The 9,205-nt window shown below is 40.3% G+C and overlaps 1 non-coding gene across 1 annotated transcript; it reads right to left on the reverse strand.

Annotated features, from left to right (window-relative positions):
• Window positions 1-5,931: 5,931 nt before the first annotated feature.
• On the reverse strand, window positions 5,932-6,061 carry LOC118579012. Its single transcript, XR_004944384.1, has one exon. It is a non-coding gene; the product is annotated as a small nucleolar RNA SNORA5 (small nucleolar RNA).
• Between the last annotated feature and the right edge of the window lie 3,144 nt (window positions 6,062-9,205).

Genomic DNA, 9,205 nt, shown 5'->3' on the forward strand with positions numbered 1-9,205 from the left:
AGACAATGTAACCTAGTCTCCAAGGGAGACCCAAGTTTTCCCTCTTGATCCCTCCATGTTACTTAGTTTCTCTGGATCTGTGGATTGTAGCATGGTTATCCTTTGCTTTATAGCTAATATCCACTTATAAGTGAGTACATACCATGTTTGTCTTTCTGGGTCTCTTATTACACCACCCAGAATGTGACACAATCTAATATCACCTGAAGGGAGTCTCAAGGAGGGGTTTTCTAGATCAGGTTGTATTGTAGGCATGATTGTGGAAGATATCCTTGATTACATTAGTTGATGTAGGAAGATCCATTCCGCTGTGAGGCTCTCCATCCCACGCTTGGGTCCTAGAATGTTTAGGAAGAATATAGAAAGTAGGTTGAGGTGTGCAGACATGCATTCATTCTTTCTCTCTCTGCATTTGACTGTGATGTAATATGACAAACTGTTTCCAATGCCTGCTACCTTGACTTCCCATCAGTGAAGGATTATAATTTGAAATAAAGAGATAGAATTAGACCTTTCTCTGCTAAGTTGCTTTTATTAGTATATTTTATCATGGCAATAGAAATTAAAACTAGGGCAATAGGCAAAATGAGTGATTTTCCTAACTCAACTGCACTAGAAGCAGAAAGGTAAATGAAATGTCATTTCAAGAGCATCATGACCAAAAGCAGCGTGGGGTGGGGTGGGGCATAGGGAGTTTATTTGGCTTATACTTCTAAATTACAGTTCATTATCAAAGATAGCTGATATGTTTCTGCTGATGCAAAAGGGCAGATCAGAAAAGACTGAAAGCAGATAAATACAAGTTTATGGGCATTGCTCCTAGGTGGGTTTGTAGATCCCAAATAATGGGGCTGGAGAAGCTGAGCACCAGGGTGAAGGCAAGGAGTTTTTAATAGACCTTAGGTGAGGGGTGATGACCTGCCAGCCCATAGATGGGACTGTGTCCAAGTATAGTGAAAAGCTAACCCCTGAGAAGGCACTTGGGTGGGCTGGTCATGTCAGAAAGGCAGTTGCAACATCTGCCAGAAATGTGGAACTGGGCTTTTGGTACCATTCTGTTCCAAGTTTTCTCCGTGTGGGTGGGATTAGGGGAAGTAGGACAGACAGTGTTTCCTAGCTTGTCTTGGACTAGATACCAGCTAGTGAGGCACTAAAGCCTCAAGAGGCCCTTAGGGACTAAATGAATACTGTGTCAGCTTCAGAGAAGGATTATTTCTGCTAGGTTAATGAGTCTTTCTGAAAATGTACCCTGAACAGCCACCCCCATACAGCTGCCTGAACCACATTATTTCTATTTCTAAATAATAAACATGGCTCCCATCTCACACCAACTAAGCATTGTGTGCAGAGAGAACAAAGGCATTTTCTCTTCAGAGCAGAATATCTTAGATCTCATGTTGTCTGACCCTGACTCCTGCCCCGAGACTCCCCACAGTGTCCTGCTATTGACACTCCTGATGCTACAGGTGACGTTGTCTCAGTAGAATCCATTCCTCCTTGCCTGTGGGTCTGCCCTGCTTATAGAATTCAGGAGCTCCAGAAAAACACAGCAACTGCCACAGAAGGGGAAATGAGGGCACTGTCTGTGATCCCTATGAGCACTGGCTCCATAGGTCCATCAGCTGCAGAGGTAGCCAGAAGTGCCCAACCAGATCATACTTCAAATAGCAATGAAATTTTAATGCCTCATTTGACAAAATTCTCTTCAGAAGAATTATATTTAAATCCCTCCAACTCTAAGCCCCTTCAGAAGTGGAGCTCTCTCAGAAGCAGCTGATGGTGCTGCCTAAAGTCAACCTCAGCACTCTATGCTCACCCACTGAGGCTGTGCAGTCTGAGACATAAGTAGTAGATGTGGACAAAGCCCCACCCTCCCTCAGTGTGGTTCTTCATTGTATCTTCTGTCCTGCACCTTCCCTTCACATAATGAGTCTTACCATCTACTTCCACCTCCTTAAAGGGTACCAGGTTTTCTTTTTAATGGCAACTGTCTTGCCAGGGTTACCATAATAATGTACTATAAGCTGAATGGCTAAAAACAATACTCAAACATGTCCTCACAATTCTTGAGTCTAGAATCCCAGACAGAAGATGTTCGCTGGGCTGTTCTCTTCTTAGTTCTCTCTCCCTGCATTGTAGGTAGCATCTTTCCCTGTCTTCACATGGGATCCTTCCTCTGCCTATCTTTGTGTATGTCCTCTCCTTGCATGATGGATGGAGTCACACTCCATGGACTCAGATCATTTTAATTACTGTTTCTCTAAAGATTTAGTGCCAAATACAGTTATATTTGTAGGCTACTGGGTTATAGCTTTGATGTATTGAGAACATTATTGTCATCCTATAACAGTTCTGCACACACTCTTTTTCTTTTGACTGTTTCTAATTTTATTTATTTGGGCATTGTCTCAATGGTTTTTAAATATAATGGACACTTTTTCTTATTTTAACATTTTACAACACCAATTCTTTGATTCATTAATTGCTTATATTGTTTTTTAGTATTCATTGTCTTTTCGTGTGTTAGTGTGTGTGGTGGTATTGTGTTCCCCAAAATATTGTGCACCCTAATAAATTTATCTGGGGTCAGAGAACAGACAGCCACTAGATACGGAGCCAAAAATGGTGGCTAGAAAATGGGTCAGAGCAAGCCATAGCAGAAGCTAGCTGGTGGCGGTGCACGCCTTTAATCCCAGCACTTGGGAGGCAGAGCTAGGCGGATCTCTATGTGTTCAAGGATACAGTCAGCATGGAGACACATACCTTTAAACCCAGAAAGCAAGCCTTTAATCCCAGGGAGTGATGGCAGAAAGAGAAAGATATATAAGGCATGGAGACCAAAAACTAGCAGCATTTGGCTGGTTAAGCATTCAGGCTTTCGAGCAGCAGTTCAGCTGAGAGCCATTTGGATGAGGACTCAGAAGCTTGCAGTCTGAGGAAACAAGACCAGCTGAGGAACTAGCGAGGTGAGGTAGCTGTGACTTGTTCTGCTTATCTGATCTTCCAGCATTCACCCCAATAACTGGCCTCAGGTTTGATTTTATAAGACCTGTTATGATTCGTGCTACAAGTGTGTGTGTGTATGTTTACAAAATGTGTGTACTTGTATATGTACATGTATGCCTGTCTGTGTACAAGTATTCATGTGTGCATGCAGACACATGCATGCAGTGTGTGTGTGTGTGTGTGTGTGTGTGTGTGTGTGTGTGTGTGTGTGTGTGTGTGTGAAATCAGATAGCTAACTTAGGTGGCAGTCCTGCTTTCTATTTTATTTAACACAAATCTCTTTGTTGTTCTCTTCTCTATCTGCCCCACAAGATTGTCATCAAGCTCCTGGAAATTTTCCTGTCTCTACCTCCCATTACTGCATATAGAGATAGGATTGCAAAGTTCACATGGCTGTTTTCAGCTGTGCCATGGGTTCTGGGCATGTCTACTACGGTTCTCATGCTTGAGTAGAAAGCTCTTTTACCCAATGATTCTCCACTCAGCCTCACATTTTCCATATATACTATCTTCTTAGTTATTTGCCACCACCTCTCCTCTGTCTTCAACTCTGTGTTTGGGTTGCTATTGCTTTTCTAAGCCCTTGAGATACACTGCTAAGTTGTTTATGAAACTTTCCTGATTTTGTAATGAAGGAGGGTTACCACAAACTTCCCTCTTGTTGCTACTTTTACCATACCCAGTCCCATTAACGTCCATAAATTTGTATATTTCCTCCATTCCCATTATGTGTTCAGTAACATTTTGGTAAATATCCATGAATTTGCACTTTTTCTGTAGAGTTTGTTTGTTTGTTTGTTTGTTTGTTTTGTTTTGTTTTTGTTTTGTTTTGAGATTGGGTCTCACTATGTAATCCTAGATAATAGTATGGAACTCACTATACAGATCAAACTGACTTTGAGTTTACAGAGATCTGCTTGCTTCTGACTGTGAAGATTTTGCTGTTGCAATGATTATTCTGAATTTCAATTTTGATTTCATAATGGTAATGGTCATAGAGGTACATGATCCTATTTCAGTACTTCTGGGTGTCTAAAAGTTGTTTGTGGCCTCCTAAGGTCTATACTATAGTGTTATCCATTTATTGGAGGAAAAAGGAATGTATAGTTAATTATAAGGGTATGTTCTTCTATCTTATCACTAGAAGAGTTAAAATAGGAGATTATGAGTTCAAGGCCAGATTGGGCAAAATAGTAAGACCTTGACTCAAACAGAAAATAAATGTTGGAGAGATAGTTCAGTGGATAAAACACTTGCCATGTAAGCATGCAAGCCATAGTTTGGATCTCCAAAACCTACATGAAAATTAGGTGTGTATTGCAGGCTGCCTGTAATCCCAGCTCATAGGAAGCAGAGACAGGTGATCCATGGGGCAAGCTGGCTAGCTAGACTAGCCTAATTAATGGGCTAATTAATGAGTTCAGCAAGCAACCCTCCCTCGGTGAAAAAGATGGTGCATGATTGAGGAAGACATCTGTGGTATTTTGAAAGATGATGGCCCCCAAAGGGAGGAGCACTAGTAGGAGTGCTGCCTCTCCAGCACCATGCCGGCCTGCACACCACATGCTCCCCACCATGATGATAATGCCTGAATCTCAGAGCTGTAAGTGAGCTGTCTCAAATAGATGATTTACTTAATCAGCATTGCTGTTGACATGATGTCTCTTCAGAGCAATTGGAAACCCTAACTAAGACAACATCCAATGACAAAATCTGGCCCCCACATTTACATGCACACGAACATATGTGCACATGCAACCACATACATGCACTTACAAACTCATGCAAGCACACATATATACAAACCATACACATATACATGCAAAAAAATGTTCTTTTTTCTGTAGCTGTAGGGAAAAAATTGTTCTATAAATGAGTTAAAACTTCTTAAATCAGATGCTTCATCCCCCCCCCCCATGATGGGTCTATTGATTTAAGAGAGATATTAAGGTCTTAGATGGTTAATTGATGAGGGATGTTCAAGTATGTCAAATGTGTTGCTCTGATTGTTTAAAATAAAACACTGATTGGCCAGTAGCCAGGCAGGAAGTATAGGTGGGACAAACAGAAAAGAAAATTCTGGGGAGTGGAAGGTGGAGGCAGAGAGAAACCATGACAAGCTAGATGTAAGGTACAGGTAAGCCACAAGCCACATGGCAAAGTATAGATTAATAGAAATGGGCTGAATATAAGAGTAAGAGCTAGACAATGGCAGGCCTGAGCTAATGGCCAAGTAGTTTAAATAATATAAGTGTCTGTGTGTTCATTTCATAAGTGGGCTACCAGGCTGCTGGGGCTTAGTGGGACCTGGAGGAAAGCTGTCCAGCTTCAAATGGTGCCCAATGGCTCGAGTTTCCACCTTAAACCTGAGATTATTTAATAATCAATTCAAAATGGAGCTAAAAACAGCTTCCTAGTTTTCTCTCTCAAGTTGGTGGGTTCCTGGCTTGCGCGTTTGACCAGCAGTATGTTGGAAATGAGACATTTGCAAACAGCATATTACACTGCATGGTGGATTTAGCCTTTGTTAGTTAAAAAAAAAAAAAAAAGAGGTTTCTGGGCTACATGCTGCCTTGATAAAACCATTTAACTACTGTTTCTAAGGGTTGATGGTGGTTCCCAGAGCTAGCAGTAAACATACCACTGCCATGTTGGGAAGCTAAGGTGGGCAGAGCCAGCAGCTAGTAATGCTACAGTGAACAGATTTAGATGAAACAAGACTTTAAAAGCTTTACAATGTGTGTAAAAATGTACATAGGCTTGAAAGAGACAGAGAAAGGAATATATACAGTTATATAAACAAATAGATAGTTTTTAAAAACAAAGTCTTTAAACAGACAGTAAAGGTAGTATGAAAAATAAGCCACATAAAGATGGATATTACACAGAGAATCTGGATTGTGTTGTCTTTGGAATTTTTTTTCTTGGTGTCTGTGACTAAATTTATCCCAGAACCAAGCATGGGAACGGGGCTCAGGAGTCACAGTTTCTATGGCAGCCTTCTGGGCCAGTGTTCACCATCATTAGGACAGACACTGAATTTGACATGGCTGCAGGTCTTTGGAATTTTTAACTGAAGAGAGATAATTGATTGTAAAGGCAGTGGAGTTAAGCCAATATGTATATTTTAAAAATACCTTGACTTCAAAATTTGGATCTAAGGATATGTTGCTTTGGAAAGGAGGCTTTGCTTTTGTTTATACAGAAAGCAAGAGGCTATGGATTTGTTCCAGATTAAGATACATCAGATTTGACCAGCCAAGACCCCCTGAAAGGTCTCTGATGACACCATGGCCCAGATGATCCCACATCCAAAACAGTTTCAAGGCAACTGGCTCAAAAGATACACCCTCACAGACTACTCCATAATCCTAAAATTTTCTTTATGTCCCCATAAGACACAGGGCCCCACTCCATCAGGAAGTAGTAATAAAAACTACACCCAAATTCCCAAATATATCAAGCTGGCATTGGAGATGGAATTGGCTCACTCCATCTCTAAACCCAGGCATATTGATTTAAAAAAAATGTTAAAAGATTATAGTGTCCCAAATCAAAAGAGCCTCTGGTGTGGGACAGAGAAAAACCAATATTTTTATTTAAATCAAGTTGACTATAAAAGTGCTCTCTTTCTAAAGAAGAAAGGTGATATGATATAAATATAATAGGATGAAAGATGAGATTAATGAACTTACTTTTAAAGAACAACAACTTGTTTAAAATGTTTTACATTGGTATAGATTTTAGTCTATTGATGCAAACTTAATTTTGTTATATTGTGTGTATATTTCTACTCTTGTTTAAGGTATTATGTTTGTACAGCTCATTTAAAATTGTAATGGATAATTAAAAATAGATTAAATTAGTCATCTATGATAATCATACTCGTAGCCATGTTAGTTAAATCTTCTAGGTATACATAGATATATTTCAGATAGATAGGTAATCTTCAAATACTTCAAAGACCTACAAAAATGGCATTTAAAATATTTTTAAAAATTTAGACTTTCTGCTCCTGACAGCACCAATTTACTTCAGAGAGGAGAATGGGCATCAAAGGCACTTCATATGGAGTTTATCTTCACCTTGACAAAAACAGCCATTTGAGCAAAAAACGGTTCTTGCCTGGACTGCTTGATTGACTAGACATGCAGGACCCATAGAAAGGTGACCACTAAACTTTGCTTGGCAAAATGGTCCTTCACATTCCTGCTTCGCAGAGGAAACTGCCAGACATTCTATAGGACACTGAGAAAAGTGACCAAGAGGTTCTAGCCCTGTGGGCCAAAGACAGATGCCCCAACTTTACAGAGAAACATTAGGTGACTGTCCAATCTGCCAGCTATCTCTGTCTACACTGCAAGACTCCCAAAAGTTGCTTACATCCTTCTCCCATTTCTTAGGTAATAGTATATCCTTCTGAGGTCTTTGATGTAGTTAAAGCTAGATAGTTACAATTTTCCTTAGTAATGATGAAAGATAAGTTAGTTATAAAACCTTAGACTCACAAATATAAGATCGATAGGATATCTTCTTTAATATTGTAACTATAATTCTTGCTTGATAATTGTTTTGTTATCTGTAATTTTACTATGTAAAAGTTAAAACACTGCTTTTTGAAAAAAAAAGGGGGGAAGTGCTGTGGGATGTTCAAACAGAAAAGAAAATTCTGGGGAGTGGAAGGCGGAGGCAGAGAGAGACTGGCCAGCTGCTGCCATGACAAGCGAGATGTAAGGTACAGGTAAGCCACAAGCTACGTGGCAAAGTATAGATTAATAGAAATGGGCTGAATATAAGGGTAAGAGCTAGACAATGGCAGGCCTGAGCTAATGGCCAAGCATTTTAAATAATATAAGTGTCTGTGTGTTCATTTTATAAATGGGGCTCCCGGACAGCTGGGGCTTAGTGGGACCTGGAGAAAAGCTCTCCATCTACAGTTAATATTCAGTGTCAACTTGATTAGATTTAGATCACCATGAGAACACAACTATGGGTGTTTCTATGAGTGTGTTGCCAGAAGGTTTCACTCAGAAGAAAATCCTGATGTGAACTGAGCAGAACCATTGGTAGTGTACAGTCACAGGATGGATAAAAAGGAAAAGCAAGGTGAGTATCAGCCCTTTTCTCTCACCTTCCTGACTGCACACACAGTGAGGAGGGGGTTTAAGGGGTGGAGATCTGTATTCCACTGGAGATGGGGGTGGGGAGGCTGCACCAGATGTTCTTCTCTTTTTTTTGTTTTTGTTTGTTTGTTTGTTTTTTGAGACAGGGTTTCTCTGTGTAGCTTTGCCCCTTTCCTGGAACTCGCTCTGGAGACCAGGCCGGCCTCAAGCTCACAGAGATCCACCTGGCTCTGCCCCCCATCCCCAGTGATGGGATTAATGGCGTGCGCCACCGCCGCCACCACCGCCTGGCCAGATGTTCTTCTCCAAAGCTAGGGATGTAACTGGGGGGCTGGACTTGGAGGAATATACTGACAAGTGAAGATCTGCAGTTAGCCTTCAATGTCTCCCTAATCAGAGTGGCCTGTGTGTTCCCAGGGAGTGCCTGGTGGAGTTAGGGCTTGCTGCCCTGGCTAGTGTGTCATGTCATTATTTTGTGTTTTCACTCTCCCGTTATATATCTTGGATAATTTGATCCTCTTTTTTTTTTTTTTTTTTTTGTGGATTTCTCTGCCTAAAGCAAGTGATGTTTTTCTTACAAGATAGAATCACACTCATTAGTAGTTAGCCTACACCAATGGTCCTCAACCCGTGGGTCATGACCCCCTGGGAGTCGAATGACCCTTTCACAGGGGTCACCTAAGACCATCAGAAATATCAGATATTTGCATTATGATTGATAACTGTAGTAAAATTGCATTTATGAAGGAGCAATAAAAATAAATTTATGGTTGAGGGGTCCCCACAACCTGAGGAACTAACTGTATTAAAGGGTCACAGTATTAAGAAGGTTGAAAACTACTGTCCTAGACCCTTTAAACAGATAACAAAACAAGAGAGAACTGCCTACAGTCAGGTAACAAAACAATATCAAAACAAAAAGCAAAGAATTTGATCTCAAAATTATATAAACATATTAAATTATAAAAGCATAGACACATAAATGCTTGTTTAGTCTAACAACACTTTTTAAAATTGAAAATAAAGTTTTTTCATACAATATATTCTGATCACCCTCATCTTGTCTCCGATCCTCC

The sequence above is a fragment of the Onychomys torridus genome, chromosome 2 (genome assembly GCF_903995425.1).
Source record: "Onychomys torridus chromosome 2, mOncTor1.1, whole genome shotgun sequence".
NCBI classification, from domain to species: Eukaryota; Metazoa; Chordata; class Mammalia; order Rodentia; family Cricetidae; genus Onychomys; species Onychomys torridus.